Raw genomic sequence first — 8,480 nt, 5'->3', positions numbered from 1 at the left:
TCCGCGGGAGGAAGGGGCGGGCCCGGGGGGGGGTCCGCACGAGGAGGCGGGGCTTCGGGGAGGAAGGGGCGGGCCTGGGCGGGGTCGCGGCGTTCTCGGGTGTTGGCGCGCAGGTGCCTCGAGGCCCCTGCGGGCTGTGGCGGCGCGACCGCATCCTCTCCACCCACGCCCCGCGACCCCGTGCAGGGAGCCGCCGTTGCGGGGGGGGTCGCACAGCGGGGAGGGGTGGAGGCGACCGCGGCTCTGGGGTACCCGAGGGGGGACCCATCGGGGGGCACCTGGTGCGCCCTGCGCCGCCTGGGAGAGGGTCCCCTGATTTGTCCCATGGGCCGGGCCCCAGGCGCTGAGGACTGCCGGGGAGTGCGGGTGGAAGGGCCGGGTAGCAAATAGGCGACGAGCAGGGTCGCCTGCGCTCCGCCCACGTGGGCCTGGGGGCAACGGAGGGCCCTGGTTCTTTGTGGCCATCTGGGTCTCCTAGACCCTGGGTTGTACTTTCCACTTTCAGGTCCTTAGGCTTCTGTTGTCTGCGCCAGAAAGGGAAAACCCAAATCCGTTTCCTACCAACTGGGGTCCATGAAAGACGGGGAGAAACCGGAGCCCCAGGGCCCGTGTGGCGCAGTGAGCAGGGCCCTCACACCCGCTCCAGCTGCCGGCGGAGGGCAGGGCTGGGCAGGTGGAGGGACCTGCCTTGGCCTGGGAGCCCCTTCCAGCCCAGCCCAGACCCAGTGTTGACGGCGCTAGTCATGAGGCTGGAACAAGACAGTTCGGAATGGCCGCCCTAATGAGAGGACCCCAACGCGGCCCATTCAGGCTCAAATCGCTGAGCATTAGGCAAACTCGGGGGGCTCGGGGGGCTCCAGGGGTACCAGGCCGAGCTCAGCACACTGCATGGCTGGGCGTGTGTCGACCTTGAACGGTGTAAGAAATGTTTTCAGGAAATTGTTTTTATTCACAGCGTTGCGTTTAAACAGGCCTCCCCACGGGCCGCGGTGTGCGGGTGGAGGGCTCTGACTGTGTCCCGCCCTGGAGGGTTCCACGGAGTCCACGGAGGGTTCCACGGAGTCCGCGGAGGCTTCCACGGAGTCCGCGGCCTCCAGGGCCGTGTTGGAGACCCGCTGACTTCTCACGTTGCCACTGGTACGTTTGCCGCTGCAGGAGGCAATCTGTTCTTTTCCAACAAAGTTCCTCTGCTTCCCCGGGAGAAACCTGCTTAGGAGACAGATGTTTTTAGAAAAAGCAGAGTAGGAAAACCGAGGCAGAAAAGGACATGTGGGGTTGATACTGTGTTGATGGTGAGGAAGGGTGCCCCAGCCTCAATGGAGACCCTTCATCTCCGGGGTGGTGGGTGCGTTAACCTGCCCCGGAAAGCGGGTGCTGGTCTGAAATCATTGCATCGTAAATGTGAGAGTTTGTTCCAAGGAAAGCGCTGATGCTGTTGGCTTCAGGAAGAATACAACAGAAGCTTCATTCTGAGACTTCTGGGAGGCCACGGGTGGGCTTCAGCTTGACACCCGGAAGTTTCTAAACCAAGTGCGCTGGGCACCAGGAGCCAAAGAATGCCGCGGTGCTGCTGGTTCAGTGCAGCAGCAGGAGTCCCCCCACCGCCCTGTGTGTGGGCCTCCATGTGGGCTGGACAGACTGACCCAAGCGACGTCTAACAGCACGTACACTGAGCGTGGGGCCCCAGGCGGTTCAGGGGCCGGATGGATGTCAACAGCCCACTTCTCCCCGGTCCATGAGGAGCCACGGAAATGACAAGAGCAGATCTCAGGAAGCCCCAGCCCTGCCCGAGTGAGCTGAGCTTGGCCATTGTCGGTGCCCAGGCAGGGCTCGCTGCCCGCAGTCACTGGGCTGCCGGCTGGCGTGGGCAGACTGCCCTGGGGGAGGGCTAGCCCTGGGTGCCATTGCGGGGAGGAGCTTGTGCGGGGATGGCATGTCCAGGGCTGGGCTGCTGGCCGGGCCCCCTCCCAGGCGAACACACACCTCAGCTCCAAATAGGTGTCCCCAGCTAGGCCGCTGCCCAAACGAACACAGGGCGGTCGGCTGCACACAGGCTTCTGTCCGGGCGGAAGCTGCCCACAAAGGGAGCATGAAAAAGAAATGACATCGTCACTGTGGCCTCGCCGACAGAGGGCCCACGCGATCCGAGCCCCCAGGGCCCCTGCTTCTGGGAAGGACCCACCGTGGGCCACCATCCAAGCTGCTGTGACACCAGTATCTGCCTCTGTGTCTCTCTGACTCTGACCCCCTCAAATCCCAGCCATAGAGTCCCTCATGCCAGCCAAGGCCACATCCCTGGGTTCTGGGACTAGGACGTGGCCTCCTCCCCTTGATGCTCAGCATGACAGAGAATACAACTGTTGCTTTGTTCTGCCTCTGAGTACTTCTCCTGGTGTCCCCAGCAGGTGACCTCCCGGAACACGGGAACCCTTGGCCAGAGCCAGTCTGGTACTGAGCCTGGTCCGGTGTGTGTACAGAGCTGGATGTCCTCTCACTGCCCATGTGGATTTGTGTGACCAGCGCGGCTCTCACCATGCTGAATGGTACCACGGGCTCCAGGGTCCCCGTGCTGCCCTCCCCCTGCACTGTCCCCCGGCCTCTGACCACCAGCCTCCTCAGCAGGGAAACTGTCCTTTTGAGGCTAGAAACGGAAACACAGTATATGTGACGCACAGAGATGGGTGCTGTGCTCTGTGTCCTTCCCATGGGGCCAGCGGTCTGCTGCTTTCCATCTCAAAGCAGTGTCTGGGCTGTGGGGGCACAGGGGACGTGACCACATGCTGCTGAAGACCATCTGGGACTCTCCCACTTCGGAGCTGTTACCTGTAAAGCTGTGCGGACTATTCGTAGACAGTGTTTTGTGCCTGATCACATGACTTGTTATTCCTGGACAGAGGTCCAGGAGAGTGGCAGGGTCACGCTGTAAGGGGGGGCGTGCCGCCTCTGTTCCGCGGGCACTCTGTGGGCTCCTGCTTCCCTGGGGCCCTGCCAGCACTTGCTGGCCTCACTGGCTCTTCCTTTCGCCTCTCTGATGGTGCGGGCGATCCGCAGGCTGCCCGGGAGAGGGCCACAATGGGGCGCCCGGGCAGCCGTGACCACAGAGTCCGCCTTGGGCCCCGTGGAAGGTTCCAGCTTAGGGAGCGTAGAAGAGTCACGGGAGGAGCCCTGTCCTTCCGACCACACATGGGGGAAGGGAGGGGGTGTGGAGGGCAGGTTCAGGCACCCGGGTTTTAGGGGGTGTTTTCTGGAAGCAAAGAGGGGGCATAGGGAGACATCTGTGTCTGGCACCCCAGGGACCTGAAAGCCACCCCAGGTCCCGCTGGTAGGAGGATTGTTTTGTTTGAGGGAAACATTCTCAGAGCCCGACACCGTCTTTGCTGATAACTGAACACAGGCTCGCTGTGGGAGTTACAACGCACAGTAACCCGTCACCCAGCAAACGAGGGAAGTCCTGGTGAACCAGCAAGGGAACGGCACAGCCGACCCACCAGCAGCCCGGTCACTGCTGTTCTAGGCAAGGCGTGGGGCCCATGGCGTCTGACTCCCAGGGCGCACCTTCCCCTCAGGAGGCGGCAGAGCTCACCGCGGGGGCCCCCAGTGCTGGGTCGTGGGAGGAGGCTTCACTGCCGAGAGCCGCTCGGGGCAGCCCAGCCGGGCCCTGCCAGACCCAGGGTCTCACTGCGGCCCCACGGACTCTCCCTGTGAAGGGTTGACATGGCCGCGCTTCCCCATTCCGGCCCACACGACCCGACCATGCTGAGCGGCCGAGTGCGTGTCAGCCGCAGGCGTTAGTGGCGGCGTCCCCACGCAGCCTCCCCGGCGCAAACACTTCACCGAGCTCAGAACACTGAAGTCACAAAGAAGCGAAATTCTAGCCGACCACACACAGCAGGGACGGAGCAGAGGTCACGGGCTGTGTCCCTGGCAGCGGGGACCATCCACGTGGACGGCAGCGCTGGCCCATCAGGCCCTGGGACCTCCAGGCTCAGAGCCGCCGGGGTGGAGAACACCCTAGGGGTCCTCGGGGTCCGTGCTCCAGCCTCCGGGTGCTCCGGGGCCAGGGAGCTTGGGGGCCCAGCTGCCCTGTCCTCCCGGCCTGTGGGGAAAGCAGCCTCCACCTGATTTTCTGTGCCTCATTCCATTGGGCAGGTCTCGGGGGGCAGCAGCGGAGAGCGGCTGCCCGGCGCCCATGCTGCCCCCCCACTGCACCCCGCAGGCTTGCTGCTGGGGCTCCTTGTGGTGACGCTACAGCGCAGCGGGATGACGGCCCTTGTCGGCGACTTTCCCCATATTAGCTCGGTGTCCCTGCGCAACCGGGAAGCAGGAGGCAGGCGTCACTTCTCTCTTCCAGGCTCATGGGTGGGGGCTTCCTGAAAGCCCGATCACTGGGGACAGAGCCAGGACACCAACCCAGGTTCTACAGGTTCCAGGCTGGTGTCCCCGGTGAGTGGGCCTGGTGCCGGCCAGACCACGTGGTCAGGAGGAAAGGCAGCAAGCCGGGGTGGGGGCCTGAGGAAACGGCCCCTCAGGTCGAGAAGGTCGGCAGGTCCGGGGAGAGTGGGGTGCGTCCCCTCCCCCAGCGGGCGCGGCGGCTGCATTCAGTCCCTCCTGACCCATTCCCGGCTCTCCGGGTCCTTTCGCAGCCCAGCCACCTGACGGACACTCGGCAGGTGCTCCCGGTCAGAATCCCTGCGAGTGCGGGAGTAGGTCCCCGCGTCGTGGCCAGCGCGGCTGGGTTCCGGGTGTGTGTGCCTCTGGATTCTGCGTCCTCGGACATTACTTGACGAAATTTAAGAAAATGGTGAGATAAACTGACCCGCTCGGAGGCGGAGAGGTGGAATTTACTTAGAGAATTAAGTCCTTAATCTCCTTTTGTGAACAGCACGTGCCCCAGGCCGAATCCTGGCTCCCTGGGGCAGCAAGGGGGTGACCGGGTGTGTCTCTGGGGACGCTCAGGGCCTGGCTCCGGTGGCCATCAGGGAGTGAGGGTGAGGAAGGAGGTGAGGACAGCAGAGCCGGGCGTGTGTGTCTCACAGAAGGAGCCACTCAGCCCCAACCCCGTGCAGACACCGGATGTGCCCGACTCTTCTCTGTTCCGTGCCGGACGCTGCCCGTCACCTGCTACCTGGACCTGTTGCCCAGGCTTCCTGTCGGCCGGCCCCTCCCCCGGCGGCACGGGACCCCCCTGCCGACGCTCGCGAAGACCTGCTCACGCCTCCAGAGTAGACTTGTCCCTCTGGCCTCTCGCAGCCCCCAGGCCGCAGACTTGTGCAGCATGGAGCCCCGGAAGACCAACCAGCCTCATGTCCACAGGGACCCTGGCTCCCCACAGGTGCCGAGGGCACAAGCTCCAGGTCCTCCCGGGAGGAGGCGTCAGCATTCCGGGTTTCAGGATTCCTGTCGTCCCCCAATTACGAACCCAAACACCTCCGGACGCAGCGCGAAGCGCCGTGACCGAGGGCGAGCAGGGACGGTGCGGGCAGAGCGGGGAGTCAGATGCGCAAACCCTGCAGCTGCCGGGACGGGTCGCGACCGAGTGCCAGTTGAGTTCTGCATCTGGGATGCACAGTGGGAGAGACGCTGTGCGTCCAGAACAGACAACACGGGGACGCGCGAGTCCGGGGCGCGTGGCGTGGGTCTCGAGGAGTCCGGAGGGGCGACGTGCAGGGACGGCCTGAGTCCGCGCCCAGCCGGCCTGCGGGAGTCCTGCGCACCTCCGAGTGCTGGCGGTAAATACGGAGGATAAAGTTCCGGAGAGGGGAGAGCCGTGTGCAGAGACAGACGGGGAGGCAGCCTGACTGCAGCCCAGGGCCCAGGGACTGAACGCAGGAGGAGGGGAGGGAGCGGGCAGACCAGAACAACACGAGGGGGATAGGGGCAGCGTGGCAGAGGCACTCTGGGGGAGACAGCTGCTGGACTTCAGCTATGGTGTGGCCACAGCGCGGCGACGCCTTACCAGCCATGTGGGGCTGGACCCCCCAGGAAATGTGTGTCCCACAAGAATGAGGGGCACTGGGCCATTTTTATCTGGACAGACCTGGAAGAATTTTCCAACAGCTGAATTTCTGCAGAGCAGACTCAAGAGGGAAGGTCTGTGGCCCATGAGGACCCATGGGCAGGTGCTGGAGGGCAGCCCAGGAGGGGAGCTGGTGGCCCAGGGCTGAGGGTGCCTGAGGCGGGGCGGTGGGTGGCGTCTCTGTAGTCCTCGAGGCCGCTGTTCCCCGGCAACATCTTTGACGCCAGGGCCAGGCCGGCCGCCTGTGACCAGACGGGAGGCCCTCTGTCCTCCGCAGGGTTCGGGAAGACTCTGCGGCGTTGCTATTTTCCCGTCCTGCAGTGTCAACCTCAGTCCGCCCACCACGCCATCCGGTCCTTCCTTCCTGGGAAGGTTTTAACTATGGATTCAATGTTTTCCAGAAACAGAGGGCTGTCCGGGGCACCTGCTCCTCCGGCGTGAACGGCAGTTGGCGCATCTGTCCCGAATGCCAATGGCACGAGTGCGAAGTTGCCCGGACACGGTCATTCTGTTCGCACGTGTGGCATCTGTGCCCCTGCGTGGTCTCCTTGCTGCCACCTGGCCAGGCTACATGTTCCCTCGCTGGATCCATCTTCCCAAAGAACAGGGTTTGGTTCATTCATTCTCTGAATCACGTCTTCGATTTCGTTGATACTTGTTACATTCTACTTTCTCTGGGTTTGACTCGCTCTCCAGCGTACCGAAGGTGGCGGCTCACCTCACTGCCACAATGTCACGACCTTCGTCCTTTGTCTCCGATTGGTTCCAAATAGTCTCTAATTTCCCTCTTGCGTTCTGGAGGCCCCCGGCCCCCCGGGGTCTTTCTGCTTCTGCTGCTCACCTGGCCCCACGGAGGCTGAAGACACGGTGTGTCTGCCTAGAACCACTGCCCTTCGTTTGGGCCTATTTTGTGTCTTTCTCAGTAAACAGGCTCTTTGCTCCTGGGAAGAGTGTGTGCTCTGCCGTGGGGAGGGGTGTCCCACGGGTCACTGAGGGTCACGGTGCCCAGGCTTCCATGTCCTTGCCGGCCTGCCGCTGCCATGGGGCCATCAGTCACCGGGCAAGGCAGGGCTTCCACGTCTTCCTGCGCGTCTGACAACTTCTGCCTCACGATTAGTCTGACAACTTCAACGTTCAGGATTATGTCCTTTTCGTGGACTTAGTTTACCTGCATTTGGATGAAAAGACTGTATTGCCTGCTAATACCCTTTCCGCAAATCTACTTTCCCGATATTGTCAGTCCAGCTTTCTTTTTTTGAGCATCCACAGGCGAGTCTTCGCTCAGGGCTTTCCCTGACCCTTCCGTGTCGCACTGTTTCCAGGGGCGGCTCCTGTGCAGCGTCTGGCTGGGCCTCGCACCTGCAGCCGGCGGCCTCTGCCGGTTAGTCCCGTGTCTGCCTCACTGACTTTACTGTGTCCGTTGCTGTGATGGCGGAGATTCCACTTTGCTGCCGGCTTCTGCGGTCTCATCTGTTGCGTTCCTCGGCTCACGTCTTCTCGCCTTCTCTTGCATCGAGTATTTCTTAATGTGTTTTGTCTCCTTCGTTGGCTCAAGAGCCGTAACGGCTTACTTTGGAGGTTGCTGCAGGATGTATAGAACCCGCGTTTGCCTCCAGCACCGTGAGGCCAACACCAGCCCCCACCCCAGCGTGAGAACCGGCGAGAGCAGCCCGGCGCACCTCCCCTCCTGATGCTGCGCTGGGGTCGCAGATGCGCCTCAGGGACCCGAAAAATATGGCCATTATTCCAGGTTTGAGTGGCTTCTTGTCCTTTAGGATAACCTAGGATGATTCTTATGAAAACCACCTCTATATCCCCCTCCAATTCCCTGTTTCTGGTGCTCCTCGCTCCCACGCATAGGTCCCATTTCCACGTGCCGGAACGACCCTCCTAACCCTCGTTACAGAGCAGATGTGCTGTGACTCGCCCAGCTTAGCATGTCTGTAAAAACCCTTATCTCTAAAATATATTTTCTTTAGAAAGGATTCAGTTAGATTTTTTCCTTTCAGTATTTTTTTTATAGGTTTAATTTGTTTATTTGAGACGGCACACAGGCAGGTGGAGGGGCAGAGGGGGAAGCAGGCTCCCCGCCGAGCAGAGAGCCCGATGCGGGGCTCGGTCCCAAGACCCCGGGATCATGACCTGAGCCGAAGGCAGAGGCTTAGCCCACTGAGCCACCCAGGCGCCCCTTCGAGACGTCTTCCAGCTTGAATTGTTGCTGGAGAGAAGTCTCCCCTATCATCTTTGTTATTCCCTTGGCTGTCATGCATGGTTCTTCTCTGGCTACTTTACCGACTTTCTCTTTGCTACAAATCAGCGATATGATTCTGCGCACCTTTTGGTTTTCTTCTTGTTCCTTGTGCTTGGTTCTTGTTGCACTTCTCAAATCTGTGGTTTTATATCTATTTTAAGCAAATCTGACAAATCACCAGACATTTCTTCAAAGGCCTCCCTGGCCCTGCCC

General features: G+C 61.6%; 2 long non-coding RNA genes across 5 annotated transcripts; one reads left to right on the top strand and one right to left on the bottom strand.

Annotated features, from left to right (window-relative positions):
* The first annotated feature begins 57 nt into the window (after nt 1–57).
* On the top strand, nt 58–4,734 carry LOC116587123. 4 transcript variants are annotated; one of them, XR_004284342.1, is made up of 4 exons: nt 58–248; nt 972–1,791; nt 2,403–4,443; nt 4,644–4,734. It is a non-coding gene; the product is annotated as an uncharacterized LOC116587123 (long non-coding RNA). The 4 variants fall into 4 exon arrangements; XR_004284340.1 differs by having other exon boundaries at nt 58–281; XR_004284341.1 differs by having other exon boundaries at nt 58–281; nt 956–1,791.
* Nucleotides 1,122–2,897, bottom strand: LOC116587124. Its single transcript, XR_004284343.1, has 3 exons — nt 2,824–2,897; nt 1,984–2,072; nt 1,122–1,206 (listed from the first exon to the last, which is right to left on the bottom strand). It is a non-coding gene; the product is annotated as an uncharacterized LOC116587124 (long non-coding RNA).
* Nucleotides 4,735–8,480: the final 3,746 nt, after the last annotated feature.

This window comes from Mustela erminea, chromosome 3 (assembly GCF_009829155.1).
Source record: "Mustela erminea isolate mMusErm1 chromosome 3, mMusErm1.Pri, whole genome shotgun sequence".
In the NCBI taxonomy this organism is placed as follows: domain Eukaryota; kingdom Metazoa; phylum Chordata; class Mammalia; order Carnivora; family Mustelidae; genus Mustela; species Mustela erminea.
The sequence above is the reverse complement of the archived record's forward strand: the minus strand, read 5'-3'. Positions and strand labels throughout refer to the sequence as shown.